Below are 23,814 nucleotides of genomic sequence, written 5' to 3'. Positions count from 1 at the left end.
TTCTGCAGTGTGTGGAATGACTCAGCACAGGGATACTGGTGGCTGACCCTTCGGTTCTCTCCCCAGAGCCAACAACACCAGACTTTCCTCAAGTGACTCTAGTCACCTCTGCTCTCCCTTTGCTGGAGCCCAAAATGAGTGGCTGCAAATTAAATTTTATACATTGGCCCTTTAATACTGTGCCTGTGTCTCTAGCCATCTCTCCTTGATGGAGAGAAACTGCTGCTTTTCACAGCTGGATATTATGTGGGTGCCTCTTCCTGGCTCTTATACTCTGGGCTTGGGAGCACAGCTTAGGGATTCACAAGATTTAACAGGGGAACCTCCTGAAGCTGACATATTCCTCTGGAACCTCAGTCACTGCCTGTGGGAGTGGATCAACCCTTTTCATGCCTGTCCTTTCTACCAGTCTCAATGTGGCTTCTTCTGTAAATCCTTGGTTATAAGACTTTTTTTCAGCTAGTCCTCAGTGGGTTTTTTAAGATGATTGTTCTATAATTTAGTCATAATTCCAGTTTGGTTCTGGGAATAGGTGAGTATAGCTTTCATCTACTCTGTCACCATCTTGGATCTCCTCCAGAATCAATTGCATTCTAAATACCAATCTGCCCTGCTGGGTGGATTAGTTAGAAGCACTTGGGCTCTGATGTTTCAATACTTGGGATGAAATCTCAACTTCACCACTGGTTGAATTTAATATAATTGTCAACAGAGGCCCCCTGGAGGAATGACATTTGAGTAAAACTTTGAAAGTGATGAAAGAGAATCATGCATACACCCAGGGGAAGAAAGAACAACTTGTATGCCTCAGGCGGCAGGAACGACCACAACAGTGGCACTGAGGTACCTGCTGGTTTGGGGAAGATCAAGGAGGCCAGAGAGAGCTCTAAGGCCCAAGTGGAAGATGAGGAGGTGGGAGTTCAATATACTCCAAATGACTTTTTGTCTCTCCCCACTCTGATATATTTCTATCTGATACAGAGATATATCTATATCCCTATACATCCATTTGACAAAATGAACCTCGTAACAAATTTCCATTTGTCTTAGCTATGTCCTCATGCCCTCATGCCTTAAGTTCCTCCTTGGATGGTCAAGTGAATCCTTACTAAATGAAAAGTCTTTAACATCAGAGAGCTCTGCATTCAAGCTCTGGCTTTATCACTAAGAAAACTTGGCCCTTATGCAAGTATTGACTCTTTCTAAGCCTCCACTGCCTTATACATAAGGTTTAGAAAATCATACTACCTGTTATATGAGCATTCTGAGGATTAAAGTAGATGCTATTAGAACATAGTGTTTAAGTCAAAGTTAGCTCCCACATTTTCACTATTTTAATATCATTGTTATTGTTACTAGAATTAGTGTTGCCCTGCCATCACCCCTGCTCCATTACTCTCTTCATACTCTTCAGACTACCTCCCACTGTTGTCACATACAGGCCATGTTCTGTGTAAACTGGAAGAGATGCCAAGTCTACACTATGTTTATACCTCTTTTAATTTTATCTAAACTCTAATTATGCCTCACCTAATCCACAGAGCCTATTTATGTAAAATTTTCTCTATATACTTCCACAACACCTTGAAAATTCTATAGCACTTGGTATCTATAATCATTAATTTGTACTGGTCAATTGCTAATATTCATTGTTAGTTTTATTTCATAGTTTATAGCCTGCTCCCTCAAATGCCTTCAAACTCCTTAAAGACAGGAAAACCACTTCTAAATAGTTATTATAAAAATGTCTTGTATGTAGGCTCTCCATCAGTTTTGTTGATTTAGTGTTTGAGAAGAAGACAATATATCCCTTTTATTACAAAACAGAGTAGAGTTCACAGTTATGACTGGGGTCACTTTGTTATTAAAAGAACTACAGGAAGGATGTTTAAATTATGGTTATACTTCTAATGTATACCGCAAAATAAAGTACTACAATTTTGTGTATTACTTCCTCATGTGGCCTGGAAAGAGAGGTGGTAGTAAAACTGTTGGGGGTGATATAAAACTTTTTAAAACCTGCTGGAAAACCACAGAAAACAAAGTGGGAACCAGGACTAGAATGGCAGAAGCATAAGTCTACTGGCTAGAGCTACTGTAAATTAATAAAAGTTTTTCCGTCACTAACCCCTCCCCCAGCTGCCTAGGAAGCTCTGCCTTGGCTGTGGGCACGCATACCCAAAACCTAGCTGCTGCTGTGACTGCATCACTTACTAAACTTTCACTACAAGTTTACCAATGCACATCAAATCTTACAGCAAGCCCTGTATTCATACCCTAAATTAAAAGATTGACTAAAAGGTCAAGCATTTCCCCCATATACATACTTCAAATTTATTTGGCCATGAAGAGTGTGATAATAAATATTGGTGGCTGAACCAGTTTGGAATGGAAAGTAGAGAAATTCAATGTTTGATAAAAGCAAGGGAGGTGGCTTTGGGAAACTTAGTATGAGGATACTCTCAGGAGTTCTTAATTATAAAATGGTTTATTAAAAATATTCAGCAACAGAGAATCATTTTAAAGTTTTTGACAAATAACTAAATTATAATGTATCATGAGTCTTTAATTATTTTACAGTATTATTTGGCAAAATGATATATAGTTTAGAAATGTAATATGTCAATTAGTCTTATTTATAAATGAAGGTCAGACCTTTATAATACATCACTATTGTAGGACCAATTAAAAAGTTGTGTGAACACTTAATGTGACCATATTTGTAAACTAATGATACAATAAATCATTTAAAAAACTGACAAATAATTGTAGCAGAAAAATACTGATACAGACTTTCATTTATTTTCTCCCCAGAGAATTAACAAGCAATGTATTGGAGGGCTGATGGTGGATCAGTTAGACATGGTTTCTGATACCATTTGCATTTTAAACACCAATTCTGCCCTGCTCGGTGGTTTGGTTACAAGTACATGGGCTCTGATGTTTCAGTACTTGGGATGAAATTCTAGCTTCACCACTTGTCACCTTTATAAACAGTCAAAAAGTGGGACCACTTCATGTCTCAGTAAAACAGGGATGATAATAGTAGTAAGTACTCATGGCTTGTTGTGAGTATGTATGAGATTATGTATTTAAACATTATAACTAAGTGCTTAATATCAACAATTATTGTGAAGATGAAATAAACATGTGAATTGTGACACCTAGCATACAAGTTTACCTATTTGTATTTAGGTTTTAAGAATTTCATATGCCTCGTGGATTCTAGGAAATCATGTTAAGACAAAATGCTGTAAACAACAGGCAAATAAAGATGGGATCAGTTTGTAATCTAAAGCCAGAGCAAGAATTGTAAGATTCAGCAGAATTGGAATGTGATTCAGAGGAATCTTTAGTTTATAGAAATTCCAAATATTTGTACGGTTCAGAATAAATAAAAAAGTGAAGAATAAATAATCGGGCCTTTAATTAATCTACTTTTTCTTCAGGAATATTGATCTTAGCTTAAGGAATCAGAATCTCAGTAGATTTTTGTTTGTGACAAAGAAGCAGCTATACTTCATCATTTTAACATCTCTGATTTTATAAGGTGATAAGCAAGTCAGTTTTAAACTAGTTTCAATATTGGGTAGTTTTTAGAAAAATTCAAGTGCTATGTGACTAATTTTTACATGATGCACTGCATTATATACATATGTTTGTAAAATGCCTGAATGGTCCATTTAGCTTTTAAAATATATTGGTAAAGACAAAATTGTTTGGTATATATTGGTTTAGTGCATGTACATTTATTATGGCATATACAATTAACTGAAAAGTGGAAAGTGAGGCATGTTAAAAAAATCTGCAGAAATCATATAAGATATAAAGGAAATTAAATTTTATTTTCTATTGCTCTTATGTAGAAAAAATGGAGAGGAGGATGTAAAGAAGATTGGGATAAGTGTGCTAAATACTCTCAGTATTAGCGGAAGTTAAATATGTTCTGCTGTGAGAGTGGAGAAAGTCTAAAATACAGCCAAGAAATGTCTACAAAATAATTTTGTGAAAGTTGCCAATGATGAAACTGGAAGTGAAAAACATTTTTATTATAGTTATGAAACAGATATGTGTGTGTGTTTTCAACTGTATTTTATTTAAAAATAAACCATACATAAAATATGAATGACAAATGAAACAAAATTTCCAAATAAATATCTTTCTTATACAATGTCTTTTTGATATAAAATTATATGTGCATTTTGAACTCTCAGACACGTATTATAATTTGAAAACAAATACTAAATTAGGTGAGTTGGTTAGGATGACCCTGTTTTGAACAATAAATATCCAATTAAAAATGTTTTTTGGGAACTAGAAAGGTTCAGGATTAAACAAATGTCTCCATTTTCCTCCCCTACTTTCCCCTGCCCTACACACCCCTACCTCCCAGCCTCAATCCTTCCCCTCTTTGGCCTTTTCCACTGTACTTGAACGACAATACAAAAATACAGTAACAACAAAAAAAAAATAAAAAAGATTAAGGAAATGAACTTATTTTAAAAACAAACTCTTATCATTGTATGGGAGAAGATGGACTTGAGTAGAATAAGGCAGCAACAAACCTATCTTTGTTTTTTGTTGTTATTGTTCAAATACAGTTGTCCCCATTTTCCCCCTACCACAGACCCCGCCCCACCCATCCCTGCCTCCCACCCTTGTACCTACAACTTTTGGCTCTGTGCATGGACCATTTATATGTGTTCTTTGATGGTCCTTCTGCTTCTTTCCCCCATTATCCCTCTCCCTTCTCCTCTCTACTTACTGTCAATATTCTTTATTTCAATGTCTCTGGTTATATTTTGCTTGCTTGTTTGTTTTGTTGCTTGGGTTCCACTTATAGTTGAGATCATATGGTATGTTTCTTTCACCAACTGGCTTATTTCCCTTAGCATAATGCTCTCCAGTTCCATCCATGCTATTCCAAGACACATCATAATTAAAATGCCAAGTTTTAAAGACAAAGAGAGAATCTTAAAAGCAGCAAAGGAGAAACAAGAAGTAACATACAAGGGAGCTCCGATAAGGCTAGTAGCTGATTTCTCAACAGAAACTCTACAAGCCAGAAGGTAATGGCAAGAAATATTCCAAGTAGTGAAAAGCGAAGGCCTGCAACCAAGACTACTCTATCCAGCAAGGCTCTCAATTAAAATGGAAGGCCAAATAAGGTGCTTCCCAGATGAAAGAAGGCTGAAGGAATACACCTCCACCAAACCGATACTTCAAGAGATGCTAAAGGGTCTGCTATAAGAAGAAGAAAAAGAGTGAGAAAGAGAAGAACACAGGTACAAAGGGGAAAAGTAAATAATTGCCTATCAATAATAATTATAAATGTTAATGGATTAAATATTCCAACCAAAAGATGTAGAGTAGCTGAATGGATAAGAAAATATGACCCATACATATGCTGACTACAAGAGACCCACCTCAGAACAAAAAACCTACACAGACTGAAAGTAAAGGGTTGGAAAAAATATTTCAAGCAAATGGACAGAAAAAAAAGCTGGGGTAGCAATACTTATATCAGACAAAATAGACTTTAAAACAACAGCCATAAAAAGAAACACCGAAGGACACTTATAAAACTCAAGGGAAGAATCCATCAAGAAGACATATACATTGTAAACATATATGTCCCCAACATAGGAGCATCCAAATCTTGGAGGACTTCAACAAAGATATGGATAGCAACACACTTATACTAGGGAATTTTAACACCCCACTGTGAACAATGGATAGATCTTCCAAAATGAAAAATATTGACAAAGATATTGAGGCATTGAATGTACTTAACTGATATATATAGAACATTTCATCCCAAAGAAGCAAAGTACACATTCTTTTCCAATGCACATGGAACATATTCAAAGATCACATGACAGGACACAAAACAAGCCTTGACAAATTAAAAAAAATTGAAATCATATCAATCATTTTCTCTGACCACAAGGGCCTGAAACTAGAAACCAACCTAAAGGAAAAAAAACTCAAAAACACCCAAATTCGTGGAGATTGAATAGCATGATGTTAAACGATGAATGGGTTAATAATGAGATCAAGGAAGAAATCAAAAAGTTTTTGGAAACAAATGAAAATGAACACACAACAGTACAAAACTTATGGGACACAGTGAAGGCAGTCCTGAGAGGGAAGTTCATAGTGATATAGGTCTACCTAAAAGAGATAGAAACCTTTCAAATAAACAACCTAAATCGACATCTATAAGAAGTGGAGAAACAACAACAAACGAGGCCCAGAGCAAGTTGAAGGAAGGAAATAACCAAGATCAGAGCAGAATTAAATAACATAGAGACTAAAAGAACAATCCAAAGGATCAATAAATCCAGGAGCTGGTGCTTTGAAAAGATAAGCAAAATCGACAAGCCTTTAAGCAGCTCATCAAGAAAAAAAGAGAGAGGACCCAAATAAATAAAATCAGAAATGAAAGAGGAGAGATTACAACTGATACCACAGTAAGACAAAGGATTATAAGAAATTACTATGAAAAACTATATGCCAAGAAATGTGAAAACCTGGGTGAAATGGACACATTTCTAGAAAAATATAATCTCCCAAAACTGAATGAAGAAGAAGCAGAAAGCCTGAACAGACCAATAATAGCTGGTGAAATCAAAGCAGTAATCAAAAAACTCCTGGCACACAAGAGTCTCATTTCAAAGGTGAATTAGAAATTTGAACTATCTGGATAAAGAAGCAGAAAAACAATGCGCACTATGTGAGAAGTAATTCTAGTACAATCACAGTGCTGTGCACAGGCCTGCACTCACTAAGTTAAAAAGACCTTGGAAAACTCAAAGAAGGTTTAAGGACAAGCAATAAACATGATTAATAGCTTGGAAAATAGAATCTCAGAGGAAAGGTTAAGGGAACTAATATTATTTAAGTTGGAAAATAGTCTGGGGAAACAAGTTGTTTTTCAATTACATGAAGGATTATTACATAGAAGGTGCTGATCGGTACGCTGATGCCACAGAGGGCAGAACAAGAATAAGTGAGCTTGAAATGTTGTATAAAGCATTTAGGTTGGCTAAGAGAGAAAAAAAAAAGAAAGAAACTTTCATCAGGATTGCAAACCATTAAAATGGAAAGTGCTAAATTTCTTTCTGTATAGACCTTTCAAAATGCACTTACAACTCATTTGTCTAGGAAGGTTTACATGATGCCCAATCTAATAAGTGGAGGAAAGAAACAAGTCTTTCACAAGGGCTATCTTTCCCATGTTCCTTCCACTGTCCAAATCACGAATGTCGTGTTACAGACTTGTGGTGCACAGCAGAGCCCGCAGATTAAAATCTTCGGAACGAGTTTCAGTGTGCACGTGCCCTTTAATATAAAAACTTTAGAAGTGCTGCAACTCTGAAATTCCTCTTGTAGCTGTTCAAGCAGTTTTAGCTTGTTCACTAATGCAAGTTCATTAGATTACTAGCAACTAATAGCATTTTTGTTTCTTGGTTTCTCATCTCCTTCTTTGCAATACAGTTTTTTGCTTTTTATTTTTAGAAATGAATCAAACCAATTGGGTATTCTTTCATAAGGTAATAAAAGTAATATATTTTCTTCCCAAAGATTTTATTTACTTAGAAAAATAGGCTATTCACTGAACACCTGCACACTTAATTCTCTCAAATTATACAAAAATTCCATACCACTGATTTCTGAGGCTTGTGTTAACAAAGATAAATGAAAGCAGGGATTTCAATAAAATTTTGCAAACAATTCTGTTAGAACTTGTCAAATATGCACAAGATATGAGTTCTAACTCCTTCCATTTATGTGTCAATGTTATGAAAATCCCTAAATGAAGGTATGAACTAGAGCACCCAGTCTGTGCACAAAGGTATAAAAATAAAAACTTGCACTGCAAGCTTTTAACTGTTTATTTGGTGATGGCATTTATTTTTCCTTGTAAACTATTTCATTTTCCTTAAAATGTATCATAAATAAGTGAACATTTCTACCAAATACAAATAGGCAATAAAATCGTATTATGAAAAAGACTTTTTCTACAGAGTATCTACTGCTTTGTCTGGGAAATGTTTTATTGCCATTAATAATTAATTCTTTAAAATGTCAGTAAGAGTGGGTATGAGTCACAGTTATTATTTCCTCCTCTAAGATGAGAAAGGGAGTGATGGGGAAATGAATTGTCTAATTCACTTAACAAGTTATTGAAAAGAGGAAATTGTAGCTTTGAGATCTTAAGTCTAAGGTTTTTGTGTTTTGATTCTACAAAAAAGACTTGGAAAAGTTGACATAAACAAGCAGGGAACAGTTTAAAACCTGTACCAATAAGCAAACCAAAAGACAGTTAATCTTCTACCATGTTTGATAGCTAGTTCATGCTGAAAGCTCTCATCTAGTGGAGAATACGTATTTCTGTAATGTCATTGTATTTGTGCAGAGCAAGGCCACATAACAAAGTCTCTTCCTCCTGGTAACTAAGGTAATATGTGAGGACTAGAAAGCTAATCCTGAATGAGTGGGCACGCATGCCATGCCACTGAGAAAAGATGGCACTGCTTGTTATAATTTGGAATTTGTCATATTCATACAATCTATCTGAAAATAAATAACTTTTTCATTATGTTACCACCAATCTGCTATCTTGGACTTTGTCATTCCCCTGCAAACAAATCTAATAGGAAAGCCACTCAGGAGTTTAGAATTTCCTACAATCATAATTTCTATACCCAACACAGAAGCCCATCAGTGTCTCATCTACACATATACACAAATTCAGAATGAATGATACTCATTAGAAATCAGATTGGGTTGCTCAGTCACAACTGTTTGGTGCCCACATGCCTCCTATGATGTTTCCATTAAGTCGATCATCCAATCCCCTATCCCTTCTTACTATTCTGTTAATAAGCTTACAATTCCAACATTTTTCTAGAATCAGGGCCACACCAATGACTCAGATATCCACAAATTTGAGAACAATAACCACAATATTCTCCATACCTGCATTCTACTTCTTATATTACCACCCACTTAAAGTGTTACTATGTATTTACAATGACTTCTTTGTAATTACTTGTAATTCCACATAAACATCATACAACAGCATTCTTTCTACCTCATACTGAATATTATCCATGTTAGTATGACCTAAAAGGGATATATAAATAATGCATTTATATTTGCCTTTTAGGACAAGAAACAGAATCCTACAATTTTGTCACATAATGATACAATTTTGATATTTGCAGTTATTTTGCTTTACAATGAAAATCTTTTTTTCGTTTTCTTTTCACAGGACATAGATATTATTTTTTGTGAAATATTTGAGATGTCTTATCAACTCTTCTTTTAATGTCAGTGGGAATTGATGCTCCTGAGGTTTTTTAAGACATGGATTCCTTTCCTTTCTGTTACCGTGAGACCACTGACAGTCTGTGATTGCTGAATAGAGGGGAATGAAACTTTACTGGAAAGGTCCTGGACTAAGCCTTATATGAAATACCTTTTGAATAGCATATTTTGAGCTTTCTGGCAATATGCCTTGAGCTTGCATCTGCCGCTAATTATTAAATCTTCTCCCAGTGACCTAGGAAATTAATGTATCTGACTATTCGTGGTTCATTTGCCAATGGCTGTAGATTGCTAATTTCCCAAGATGCATCAAGAAATGTATAAAACAAGTTAACATCATCAGATCATTACTTTAAAAAATTCCTCACCTCTTAGTTTTTACCTCAATGCCTCACATGACAGGATGCTCAAATTCCTTAAACTCAAAAGAATTTACTTTCATCACCAAGTGATGGGACTAAAAAGAAAAGAATCATCTCTGTGAATGTACAATTCTAGGTTTCTAGGAGTTCTTTTCCAATGTCATATAATATAAAATGTACAATAAATTGAACTTACTTATTCACTCCAAATTTGTCAGTAGTAAAATCATTTTAATTATTGAACAAAATTATTAGAAGCGTATACATAAATCTTGAATTACAGGTAAAAAGCCAGTAGGTAATGTACTTTCTACCATTAACCAAAGTTTTCATCAAATGATAGGTCTGAATAGGTCCTCACCAAATGATAAATGATCCTTAACACAGTGTCTTAAGAGTCCTATACAAGGAACAAGCAGAAAAGCCCAGAGGCCAGTGAGAAATACTGTGCAACTGTCCTGTGTCATATTCTTCTGAGGAGAGGAAATCTATGCTCAGAGTCACAAAAATTCACAGGAATTTAAAATGCACAAAGTTGCACTGCTTTCTCTGTGTGCTTCTTTTGCATTGAAGTAGGGTTATCTGCATATATATTTCCTAACCCTATGAGCACAGGGCTCATTAAATACTAAGTAGAGCAGGCTGTGATTTTTATAAGAAAGTATTGAAAACTTGTTGCAAATTGCCAGAAAAATGTACTTGGAATTACCAATTCTCTTCTTTCAGAACCATCCTAATTTCATTTTTGTTTTTCTAGATTTTGACATTGGCAAGGTAGGCCAAACTTAGGTACATAATCATGTTCTCATTTTTCCCTTATGTTTCCTCATCTGGCTGAGTGAGATAGTCAACACAACAAAATGCATGTTTCTGTGGCTCTCTCATTCCTTATCAAATTCTCCTTTTGAGGAGTTTGCTCTTTAACACCTAGCACATGAAAAAAGGTTTAAATATTGTATAATTTATTGTTTCCCAAGATATGCCTCTAACTTCTTCTTTTTCAGTTTATATAAGCAGATCTAGATTTAAGTGATGGAAGACAAATTTTATGCTTCAGTCTTCATGTCCCTTTTGCCTATAGCATTACCTAACCATGTCTGAAGGCTTGCTTTCCTTATATTATCTCATAATATGTTCATTGAAACAGTAGGAAGACATTTTCTGATGTTAAAGAAAAAAAACAGGATAGAGAAATATGAAATAATTTTCTCAAGGTCACAGACTTTATAAGCAGTGGAACAAAGAGAAATATAAGGAGTCTGATATGAGTGAACCCAGTCATAGCTGCTATGCAGTACTTAAGTCCTACTATCCACAGGTACATCACACACGGTACATTTATACACATGTACACACACATATAGGCACACATGGATGCAAATATACCTTAAAGTGGCAACTAATTATTCCTACTTGTCATCTATTTAATAGTCTATTATCTTTTGAAGAGTCTTACAAAATACAATTCCAACTTAATAACCCAGATGTATATTTTAACCGTTTGGAGTTTGTGATTACACAGAATTGCCTTGTGGTTATACATGAAGAATAAAGCAGAACTCTATTTGCAATAACTTTTTTAAAAGAAAGGTATTCGACTTGGACTGCCAGTGCTTGGGGGTAAACAGAAACTTGTAACATCTTGTTTTGGGGTAAAATCAATCACCAAGGTACAGTGAGAATTTTTCAAAATAGTGAATTGTAGTCCATAATCTGCTCTAAACTACACTTTTCAAATATTGCTCATTGTTTTGCAAGGTCCTCCTTGAAGTCAACAGCAATGTGTGAGTTAGTTATTTCTACACTGTACCGAATTTTTCCTAATTAGCTTATCATATTATGTCACCATGTAAGATTAATAGGCTGTAATTGAATAAACCATAATAAAATTTATTGAAATATTTACAGGGATAACAATAAAAGGAAACAAATTATATTTAGACAATGCCAAATTTAGAAATGATTAGGTTATAAGTAGATTAAAATCCATAGATAAAAATAATGAATAGTTGTGCAGTGGTGAAAATAAAGTTTTGAAAAAACAGTAGAAAATGGGGAAGTGTATTGAAAAGTATTAATTCAAACTTTGAGATGGAAAGACATTTACAAGACTTAGTTTATTTCCCATATGTTAAAAAATTAGTGCCTAGGAACTGAAAAGATGATGATAAAACATTGCAGATATGAAGTACACATCTGCTAAAGAAACTTGACCAAATATTATTTATCTGATGTGGAATCAGAGAGTATATGGAATTATTAAAAATCAGAAGCTTTCTCTGCAACACATAATTATTGTGCCTGTGACAGAAAAAAAATAGAAAGCAACTATAATTTAAGAAATATATTATTTGTTCACATTTGGTATGAATTATTATACCAAAGCTAGATGACTTTTTGTGTGTAGCAATTTTATTTGTCAATATTATATTTGGTAAAATAGTGCAATCATGTTCAAGTGAATGATGGTTTTGAATGAGTTTATTATAGTATTAAATGTTTTATGACTACTTTATGTCAAGAAATATACTGGAATAAATAGAGAACTAATTGAGATATAATCTCTTCATTTTAGTACACAATAAAAAATAGAAGTGAAAATTATATAGAAGTACTGACGATGGAGGAATACAATATGAAATGGAAGAAGGAATTTAAAAGTTTTACTTAGTAGCTTAATATTTGAGATTTCAATAAAGAGTAAGAGTTTCATGGACCCACAACAAAAAAGGAGGGGCTGGGAAATTTCAGGGAGATGTGAAATAAACATCATTGTCAGAATGGACGTGTAAGTTGAATGACATATTCAAGTTAATTTTTACCATGAGGAAACTTAAGATTAGTGACCATAAGGGACTTACAAAAATACACAACTTTAATGGCAGTACTACTTAAAGACAGACTTTTTAGACTGATGTTATCTAAGAAACCCTAAATTGGTCATATTATCGGTCAGAACGGATACCAATAATGTCACAAGTGTTGAGCAAAGTTATTGATCAAAAAAAGCTAAGCTCTCATCAAGATGTATTTAATGGTATATTTAGATGATAAATAGAGAGATGAAGATGATGAAAATAAGGAAGGGAGGGAGGAAGGAAGGAAGAGGAAAAAAGGTTTGATACAGTAGTGTGCCACTTAACAGTGGGGATATGTCCTGAGAAATGCACCATTAGGTGATTCTGTCGTCACAAACTTAGACAGTATAGTCTACTACTGTGATGATATGCACTATACTTTATATGACTGGCAATGCAGTAGGTTTGTTTACACCACCTTCACCACAAACATGTGAGTAATGCATTGAACTATGATTTTAGGACAGCTACCACATCACTAGGTGATAGGAGTTTCTCAGCTCCAATATCTTTAGGGGCTACCATTCTATATGTAGTCCATTGATGGGTGCATGACTGCACAATACATATAGAATAAGTATCTGGAGCAATAGTGAGTGGTGAAAGAAACAGACCCTTTTTTCTTTAGTGCATCCTTCCGAACCGACTCTGGATCTCTTACATGAGACAGAGTGAAAAGAAAGTGGGAGGGAAATAAGGATAGGTGCAGGAAGCTGGAGAGATTTTTTTATAACACTTATTAGCAGATTAACATATTTATGCAAACCTGAAATTACGAAATCATTGAAAATGATTTTCCACTATCTGCCTGGCATTTGGCTGCTGCTATTGTTTATGATAACTTATTCACAGAATATTATAGAAACAAAGAATATAGCATTTGGAATGAAAGAGCCCTGAATTCAGAATCATGATCTGTCACTGTTTGAGAAAGTCAACTAACTTCTTCTTGCTTTTGATCCCTCTGTATTCTTGGAGATAATAATCTCTAACTCATGGCACACCTGCAGGATGAAATGAGGCCACCCGGATTAATGGCTTAGCATGTTATCAGACACACTGCATGTCTGCCATGAGAATGTAATCATGCTGTTTGGAGACAGAGACCCTCTATTTTCCAAGTTTCCTTGTGAAGGGGATTCAGTAAGAGAACATCTAAATTTTTCTTTATCCCTAACTCTGCTTAGTAAGGGTGAGTGAAGAAGCTCAGCTTCTTTGCTTTTTCTAGATTCTGTTTTTTGAAGCAGCCTACCTATAGAGTAAAAAGGCAGTCTGGCCTAATGACCCCTATGTGGAAAGATTAATAATGACTCCTGCATCTCCTTTCTCAGTTGGTTCCTAAACTTCAATGAGCAAAATGAGGGTCTGTTATTGCCTTAATGCTGAATAATGTGATAGCTAATATTTTATGAACAGCCAGCCACAGTTGTGCATTATTTCTTCTATACTACATGAAAAAAAATAGATGATCAGAAATGTCATTCTGGAAACAGTATTATCTGAATAGTAAAACTTAGAGATTTATAACATTAACAGATATCATGGGGCGATAATGACAAAAATATTAGTTATTTATACGACATTGTGTGACAGAGATAGTTAACTCAATTAGATCCTGGTGGTTTTAAAGTCAAGGTCACATATTTAATTTCCACATGGGCCAGTATACTTCTGACTGGGAAGACTCTGTTTTCTCCTCACAGACTGCACCCCTAACCTCAATCTGTTATTCCTCAATTATGTGCCATTAATTGATATAATACCCTACTGATAGTGGGTCATCTGTGCTATCTGCATAAATGAAGGACAGCATGTCTATGAGGCAGCCAACAGAGAATGACTTGAAGCCACAAGAAAATTCACTAGTTTTCTTCCAGAAAAAAACATAGCTTCAAATTTTCAAAGGGAAAATTAACAGCAAACATCATTCAAAAGTAGCTTAGAATCAAATCACAGTCCCTTTCTTTAAAAATGAGTCAGAGAGAAGCTTGATAGCCCTAGAAGGCCTTCTTTAATTTTTGGAGCTTATATTGAACAGATATTTATCTAATAAGATGTTATCTCATGTAGCATGTTTCCTAACAATTTTTTTTAGTTTGCTACTACTATTTATTTCTTCTGTGCTCTGTGCTCCCTTGTATTAGCTCTGAATCTTTTGGGGAACTTATAACACATCCCAGCACCATCCATTCATAAATATAATGTACTAAAGGATATATGATTAGCAAGTATATTGTAACATACACAGAATTGAATACTTATATTCACAACTTGCTAATAAGGGAGCCAAGTTCTACATTCTAACAAAGAACTTATCCAATGTAATATCATAATATAAAGTCTGTAAACTAAGACTTATAGTTTGAACAGAGGCAGGCAAAGACTTCTGAGCCCCAACTTCCATTATTTAATTCTTTTATGTCTTCCTCCTCATTCAGAAGCTCTCCAAAATAAGCTGCTTATCAAAACCTTCTTTAAGAAAGAGATTGATAGAAATCATTTAAACTCTTGTTAATTTATGCAAAAAATAGTTCATCTATGAGAATAAGGATTTGAGGTACTCTCTATCTAGGAGATAGAAGCATCTGTTTTCTATTACTATATTTCAAGTAGCAGTAAGCAGCTGGAACAGAATTTTGTGTGTGTGTTGGGGATAATGAAACATCAGGACACCCTACACAAATATTTCTTTAAAACGTCTATGTTAGAGGCATTACACTAGTAACAGAGCACTTAACAGAATGTAAAATTTGAGAAGTCCCATGGTCAGTGATTTGGTATCCTAATTGAGTAGAAAATAAAAAAGTAAAAAAGAAAATAAACAAAAAGAGATAGATTATTATTGAGAGGAGAATAAATATCTATAAAAATTACATGATGATTGATTTTAAATGTTATGAAAAAGCCCTGAGCAGATCCCATAAAGGAAAGCAATGTTATTTTGATTCCACCACAATTAACAAATTTCAAAATTTTAAAGCACAGATTCATGCCTTACTTCTGTTTCTTTTTGTGAGTATTTTTCCTCTTTTCAATCAAGCAAAATTCTCCTTCATTATCAGGCACAACTTCTTCATCATCCCTGGAGTTCTTTCCAACTGCAAAACAGAGAAATCTCTCACTGCTCTGATTTCATAGATGACCTGGAATCTGATTCTACTGCTAGACTTGTGAGAATCTGCACTTGCTTTAGTGCTTTACCCCTCTTGTTACCTGAGATGGCAATGCCCATACTGAAAACATCATAGACTCTGTCAAACTGGGTCTCTAAATAAATGTGTAGAACTACACCCAATCACTACCTTGGAATCAAATTGAACTATTATGAGATTTAGAGATAAAATGTTATGTTAAAATAGTTAAACAGTTTTATATCTTTTTGTTACTATAGCCTAGACTTCCATAATTAATATAGCCCATAACCATCTTGAATATATCCTATAAATAAATAACATACTTTACTAATGCAATTTTTAGAGAGTATATTATTCACATCCCCCAGAAAAGCAGTCAATAGGATAGCTAGCTGGCTAGAGATTTACTATATGAAATTGGTTCATGTGGTTCAAAGAAGTCCCATGATCCGCAGTCAGCAAGCTGGAGACCCAGGAAAGCCAATAATATACTTTCAATTCCAGTTCAAAGGCAGGGGAAGGCAGATGGCTCAGTTTAAAGACAGTCAGACAGAGATCTCCCTTATTCCACCTTTTTGTTCTATTCAGGACTTCAGTGGATTGAGTCAGTAATTTTCAACTTTTTTCATCTCATGTCACACATAAACTAATTACTGAAATTCTGCAGCATACCAAAATACATGGTTTTTGCCAATTTGACAAAAAAAAATAGGTGTAATTTTGATTCCTCCAAACTGGCTGGCTATTGTTGTGTTGGCTGTTGTCATTTTTTTGACAATCTCAGGGAAAAGAGGTCAGTGTCCTTGACTAAACAGTCAGGTGTTAGATGTTTTAAAAATTCTTGCTGCACACCAGTTAAAAATTACTGAATTAGATGAAGCCCATCCACATTGGGGAGGGCAATCTGCTTTATTCAGCCTACATGTTCAAATATTGATCTCATTCCAAATCACTCTCATAGATGTAGTGAGAACACTGTTCAATCAAATATCTGGGCACCTCATGGCCCTGTCAAGTTGACACATAAAATTGAACATTGCTGAGAGTATCCTCCAAAACTGAGCATAATACTACAATGGTAACCTGACTGGTGAACAGTAGATCAGAATTATTACCTCCTTTGCTCTAAAGATTGTAGTTTTACAATATAGCTCCAAATGATAATTTTTGGAAGACACATTAACACTGTATTGTGTCTTCTGAGGGCCACACATGTCACAAATTTGGTCAGCATGTCATCACAATCTTATTCTCATAGTTTTAGAAAGGTGGGATTAAATCAAGACATTGTAAAAGGTGAGTAGTATATGTTCTTCATGTTGATTTTTACCCAGATAAGATTTTAACCAAAGGGATGATTTTAGACATCATTTTTGCATGAGCATACAGGGCAACATCCCTTTTTCTTGCAACAAGATAATTGTATTGGCTGAAATGGGAAATACAGATGGCTACAATAAAAAAAATCATAACAACATAAAACAAAGTGTTGCCTGTGTTTACATCGTACAAGATAAAAACTGCTGTGACTATCAGTTCATAACTTTGGCACTAAAATTTTTCAGGCTTTGTCACTAATTTTTTTCCATTCCAAAAATCAAACAAACAATCCAAAACCAGTCTTATTTTTCTCATAGAACAAATGGAGTATTCAGCTATGTTCAAGTAACCTTTGGTTAAAGCTGTAAGGCATGAATGAAAGGAGTACATAATAATATCACAAACAGAAGAAACTAAGGTGAATCCTCTCAGTACTCTTGGAGGCCCTCTTCCGTACAGTATATGGTTTTTGGAAAACACTATTATTTTTCTACTTCTGTGGAAAGGATGAACTTAGAATTGTCTTTGGTTTCTTAGCTCTTTAAAAATCAAACAGAAATCAGTATGCTAGACTGCATTCCATTTTTTTAAATGACAAGATGACTAGAGTAGTAAAAAGAAGTTCAGCAAACCAGGGAACATAAAATGAGATTTGACAATTCAGAAAATGCTTACAACTCATATGGTAAGAAACTGCTCATTCCTTTAGAATGATGTGATAATCTAATGAACCAAGGCAATCAATGTTCTAGGCTTACGGTCATTAAGTGGTATGTGAAGGCTGTTCAATGTGTTATAATTTAACATTATTATACTTTGGAATGTCAGAAGTGATACCAGAAATATCTGTTCTTAAATCCTAGTTAGTTTGCTATTAAATATCATAATTTACTCTTCCCCCTTAATGCTTTAAAGCTCACAGAGTAGAGATTTTTCTTGATTGTATTCACTGATGTATCTTGAATATCCAGAGCAACCAGTGGCATATAGTAGATATTTCAGAAATATCTACTGAATTATGTGAGAGATTGAATGAATTCTTTTATGGTTATCACATTGAAATCATCCTCACCTAGTTTCTGTCTGTAGTATGCCAAGCTACTCCTGGTTTCAGGGGCTTTGTACAAGGTCTTCCTTCTCCTTGAAGCTCTCTTCATATAGTAATCCCTTACTCACTGTGTAGGTCTCACATCTAATAACACTTTCTCACTGAGGCCTTTTCTGAGCTTTGAAGTGAAGACAGAAGGTTCTCCTCTGGTCTTTCTTTAATATAATACTCTATTTTATGTAGCATATGTTTACTACATTAGAATACGTGTATTGATGGTAAAGATTACAGCTATCTTCCTTACCATACCCCATTACCTGGAAGAGTATTAGGGAAAATTAGGTGTTCAAAATATACTGGCATATTGCTTGAAAGACCACTATGTGCCCAGCTCTATGCTTACTGCTGAACACACACTGTTGAACAATTTGCTCTTGTGGAACTGACTGTTGGAAAGGAAATGTGAAAAACACCATTTTCACTGAAATTATTATACAAATTATGAAAGAAATGAATAGGGTAATATGATAGAGATTAAAAACAGAATCTGTTTAGATTTTTTTAATTAGCGAAGACCTCTCAGGTGGTGAAACCAACAAAAATTATAAGGATGAGGCGGCAGTCATATAAAAACCTGTGGGAGATCTGGACGAGCACATGCAAAAAAATTAAATGAGAGCACCAACTTACACCATGTGCCAAAATAAACTCAATATGAATAAAAGACTTAAATATAAGTCATGACACCAAAAAGTCTAGAGGAAAACATAGGCAGGAAATTTTCAGATATTTCACGCAGCAATATTTTCACTGATACATCCCATAGGGCAAGGGATACATCCCTTAGGCTAAAGGAAAGAATAAACAAATGGAACCACATCAAACTAAAAAGGTTCTTCACAGCTAAAGAAAACATCAAAATGAAAAAGGAACCAACTGTATGGGAGAACATATTTGCCAATGATACCTTGAACAAAGTTTCAATCTCCAAAATATATAAAGAACTCACACAATTCTAACACAAGGAAGACAAACAATCCAATTAAAAAATAGGCAAAGGACCTGAACAGACACTATTCCAAGGAAGACATATAGAGGGCCCAGAGACATATGAAAGGATGCTCAACATCACTAGTCATCAGAGAGATTCAAATTAAAACAATAATGAGATACCACTTCATACCCGGCAGAATGGCCACCATTAATAAATCAGCAAACAAGTGCTGTCGAGGTTGTAGAGAAAAGGGAACCCTAGTGTCCTGATGAGGGCAATGCAGACTGGTGCAACCACTGTGGAAAACAGTATAGAATTTCCTCAAATAACTTAAGATTGAACTACCTTTCAATCCAACAATCCCACTGCTGGGACTATACCCTAAGAATCCTGAATCACCAATTCAAATTTTGCACTCCAATGTTCATAGCATCATTATTTATAATAGCTAAGTGCTAGAAACAGCCTAAGTGCCCATCAGTACCAACTGCCCATATGTACCAACTGTGGTACATATACACAATGGAATACCATACAGTAGAAAGAAGGAACTCCTACCCTTCACAATGGCATGAATGGAACTGGAGAGCATTATGCTAAGTGAAATAAGCCAGGCAGTGGAAGACAAATACCATACAATCTCATCTATAAGTAGAACCTAAAACAAACAAACAAACAAAAACAAGAAAAATAGAACCAGAGATTTGGAAATAAAGGACAAACTGACAGTGACCAGAAGGGAGGGAGGAGGGGGATAATAGGGGAAAGAAGGAGAAGAGGCAAGAAAAGGAACATGAATAGATGACTCATGGGCACAGACAATGGGGGGGATTGACTGTTGGAGTGGGGGATGAAAGGCCAGGGAAGAGTAATGGGGGAAAAATGTGGACAAGTGTAATTGAATGTCTTGCAACCTGTCAAGGCCAGGCAGGTTCACTCTGGATTTGGGCAGACAGAAGAAAAGTCTCGGAGCCATGGGGATGCTTGACATGCCTTTACTCAAAGGTGGGAGATCCATGCATGTTCCAAGATGTGTGTCCCCTGCAGGTTGCTGCATGTCCCCAGTGGGGAGCTCCTACCCCCTTATATACTAAATACAGACAAAGCCATCAAGGAGCCAGAATATTGTATAATACAATATATGATTCTGTGCATGAGAGCCTACTCAATATTATGAGAACCATTTACCAGACCCCATCTCAAGGTTATGAGAACACAGCTTATCTTAGTTCCCCAGACACCTGGGTGAGGGAGCTAGACTGCCTCCACTTACCCTACACTGAACAACAATAAGGGAAAAAAAAACCCTGGGAAGATCTCTATAGGAAGAAGAAACCATATGTATTAAGGCCCAACACAGAAAACAGCAAGGTGTATTCGAGAAACTCTAAGAATACAGGTGCCTAGAGTGAGGCAAAAGCCAAGTCAGACAGGGAAGGACTTAGAGTAAGAAGTTTAAATTTTATTGTAAGATGAATGGAAACAACTAAAGACACAAATTTATTTGCTTTCCTTTAAGATTATTGTGTCCATTGAGTAGATAAAATATTTGAAGGTGGTAAGGGGGAAGTGCACATAGAAACTGTTTCAGGAATCTGGTTGCTGATCTAAAATGATGGCAGTAGAAATGGAGAGAAGCAGCCAGATTCCAGACACCCTTTAAAGATAACATTGACAGGTAATAATAATTAGTTCTGCAAATATCATAGATGACTATGTTGCCATATGGTTTGTCATCTAGATGAGATACTTTTGAAAGGAAAACAGGGTATTAATAATTAATAACTGTATAACAAGAAATCAAAGGCAGAGCAAGAGGTCTCACCCTTATATTTCTTAAATATTTGGTAAATGATACATTTTTCATTAAAATGGATATCATTCCAGAAGGAAAAAGGTAATGAACTGAGCTAAAAGGTATTGCTTGGGCAATCAAGACAGAAAGATCTGAATGTGCAAAAACACTGATATGGAGACAGCACGACAGGCTTTGGACCTGTCAAACAGTTCAGGTGTGATCTAAATTTGACCAGGACATGAAGATATGGGCCACTGCTCATCAGATGCTACCATTAATTGTTAATTGGTGGTGGTGCAGGTTTATTACATTTGCCTGAATGTCTGAAAATAACACATTAAAAAGCTAGGATAGTTTTCCAGTTGCTGAAATTAACATTTTAAAGCCAGCAGTTTAATTTCTGAATAGTTCTAAAATGAATCATGATTTGTTCATTAAAAATTCTTAGAGATAATTTAAGGATAATTGGATGCTTTATTCTTTTAAAATTATTTATTTTGTTGAGTTGTTCTTGAAGAAAACAAAGGGACTTTATTCATAACTATTACAATAAAAATATTGATGCAACTTGAATTTAAATGTTTAGGGAGACTCAGAAAATCCCTACATCTATTTATTCCAGATTGTATCTGAAAGTGTATTTTCATTCAATTTCTTAGCATTATTAGTAGTGAAATAAAAGCCAGGGTTACTGAATTAAGTGGGCCATCAAATTTTTAAAAAACCTGTATACCACATTACTTGGAGTACAGATTAATAGGCAAGTGGCTATTATTTGAGTTCAGTCCAGTTACATAGGGTTTTTATGACTGGTAAAAAAAAATGAATTACTGAGGTTCATCTTTACAGATAATCTATATACTGCAGCCTTAATGTGAAAGTCAGATGGAAAATTTATATCCATAGCAAGTACAGTGATGAAAAATTTCTCACAGGTGAGAAAATGTAATTATTAAAAACTGTTCCTATTGAAAAATTGTTTTGATGTAAGAACCCTTATGTAATGAGCCCTACATATTTGTTTACGCTTTACCATCTTATGTTTTGATCCTTGTTTACATGCATCAGAGTAGCACACCTGCTGTCCTGGTGGATGGGCTTGCTGCAGACACAGTGTGGCTAATGAAAAGATGGCACAAACATTTAAAAAGACATAAAGATTTATGAACAAATAAGGAAGCCTGAAATGCTAAGTTCAGAAAATAGATAGTGGGCTAATTAGAGACAAACGTTTCCATTTAATTTCACTATATGAAATGAAAATTTGTGTTTGCTTACAGGATTGAGTTCCAAATGTCACCACTTTTATTCTCTGTTTGGAATCTTCTAGTAGCTATACATGACTGAATACATAAATGTAGAGAACGTTTCCCAAGATTATTCTGGGCCAGGCCTCTCTCTTAAAGTGATTGTGTGTGTATATTGATCTGATTCTATACACTCTCTACTCTTTTCTATTGGTATTTATTCTATTATGTATAACAGAGAAGTTTTATTTTTTTTTCAACTGGAATTTAAAGACCATATAGGAAATAATTTTCTCAACTATTACATTTTATAAAAGTTAAGTTCCAATAATCCATCATCTGTAGATGTCATTGTGTGCTCACCATCCAAATAACCAAATATTTTTCAAAGAAATTAGCATTATTTGAATGAGATTTAATTCCTGGTCTATTCTTTCTCAATGTCTTCTTATTAGCTTCTGGATTTGCTGCCATACTCAGGAGGTATCACCCACTTTGAATAATTCTATGGACAGTGTGGAATAGAGATTGATCCTTTCCCTTCAAGAGAATAGCAAGTTTTGCCTGTATGATTTTATTGCATAAGCTATCCTTCTTTTCGGAATGGAAAGCATACATTTTATCATATATTAAAGTGTCAGGAATAATTACAATTATTTGTAACCTCTTTACTGCTCTACTAATACACTTAATTCTTATGTCATAATATAATTTTTCTTACTATAGCTTTGTACTCAGTTTTGATCATTAATAATTCACCTCTTATGTCTCTCTTTTAATATTTTTCATTATTCTCAAAATTTTATTAAGTATTAAAGCCACTGTATGGCAAAAAGCATTTCCCAACTCCTAAAATAATTCAAATAAAATTCTAAGTAAAATTATGTTGAATTATATTGAAATTCTCAAATTTAACATTTATATGATGTTAAACTTTCTTCTGGAATATGTGATGATATAATCAAACAAATAGTGTTTATATGTTTTATAAAATTTTTCACATTTTTAAATAGGTCTTATAAAATTCATATTAAATATATTTCTAGTTTTAAAATAAATTTTATAGTTAGTTACTTATACATGTTTTAAATTAATTTACAGTGTTAATGTCAGTGTAGAGAAAACTTTGTACATCTAATTTTTTGGAAAATTGCCAATATTTTAAAATTCTGTAATAGGTACTTATAAAACTTGCTTTTTCTGTGAAACCTAGCATATCCTTTGCAAAAGAAACTATGTTTTCTTCTCAATGTGGAGAGCTGAACCAATAAAATGGCATTAGTCCAGTCAAGATAGCATAAAGTATATAAAACAAAGTGGTGTCACTCATGTCAACCAAGATGGCTGCCACTCAGCCATGATACTTTGGTTTGAGAAGGAAACTACCCAAGTCATGCCAGACACATCTGGCAAGGAAACACACCTAAGATACATGACATATGATGAGAACATCTGTGTCTGCAGAGTGAGACCACTCACAAATAGGCTTCAAGGGAAATTCCCCACTCACCATCAGGGGTGCCATGACACTTACCAAGTGACCCAGAGGGCTGGAGCATACCAATCTCAAGGGTATAACTGAGGAAGGCTTCAGACCACTGCTAAGACACCTGGGCACCACATAACAGAGTGCTGCTTCAGGCCACACTGATCTTCTGTGGCATCGACAGCTAGAGGCTCTGCTCCACTGGATCCAGACCATATCCTCTCCAACCTG

The sequence above is a fragment of the Phyllostomus hastatus genome, unplaced genomic scaffold, assembly GCF_019186645.2.
Source record: "Phyllostomus hastatus isolate PE091 unplaced genomic scaffold, TTU_PhHast_1.1 phas_contig_348, whole genome shotgun sequence".
In the NCBI taxonomy this organism is placed as follows: Eukaryota; Metazoa; Chordata; class Mammalia; order Chiroptera; family Phyllostomidae; genus Phyllostomus; species Phyllostomus hastatus.
The sequence above is the reverse complement of the archived record's forward strand: the minus strand, read 5'-3'. Positions refer to the sequence as shown.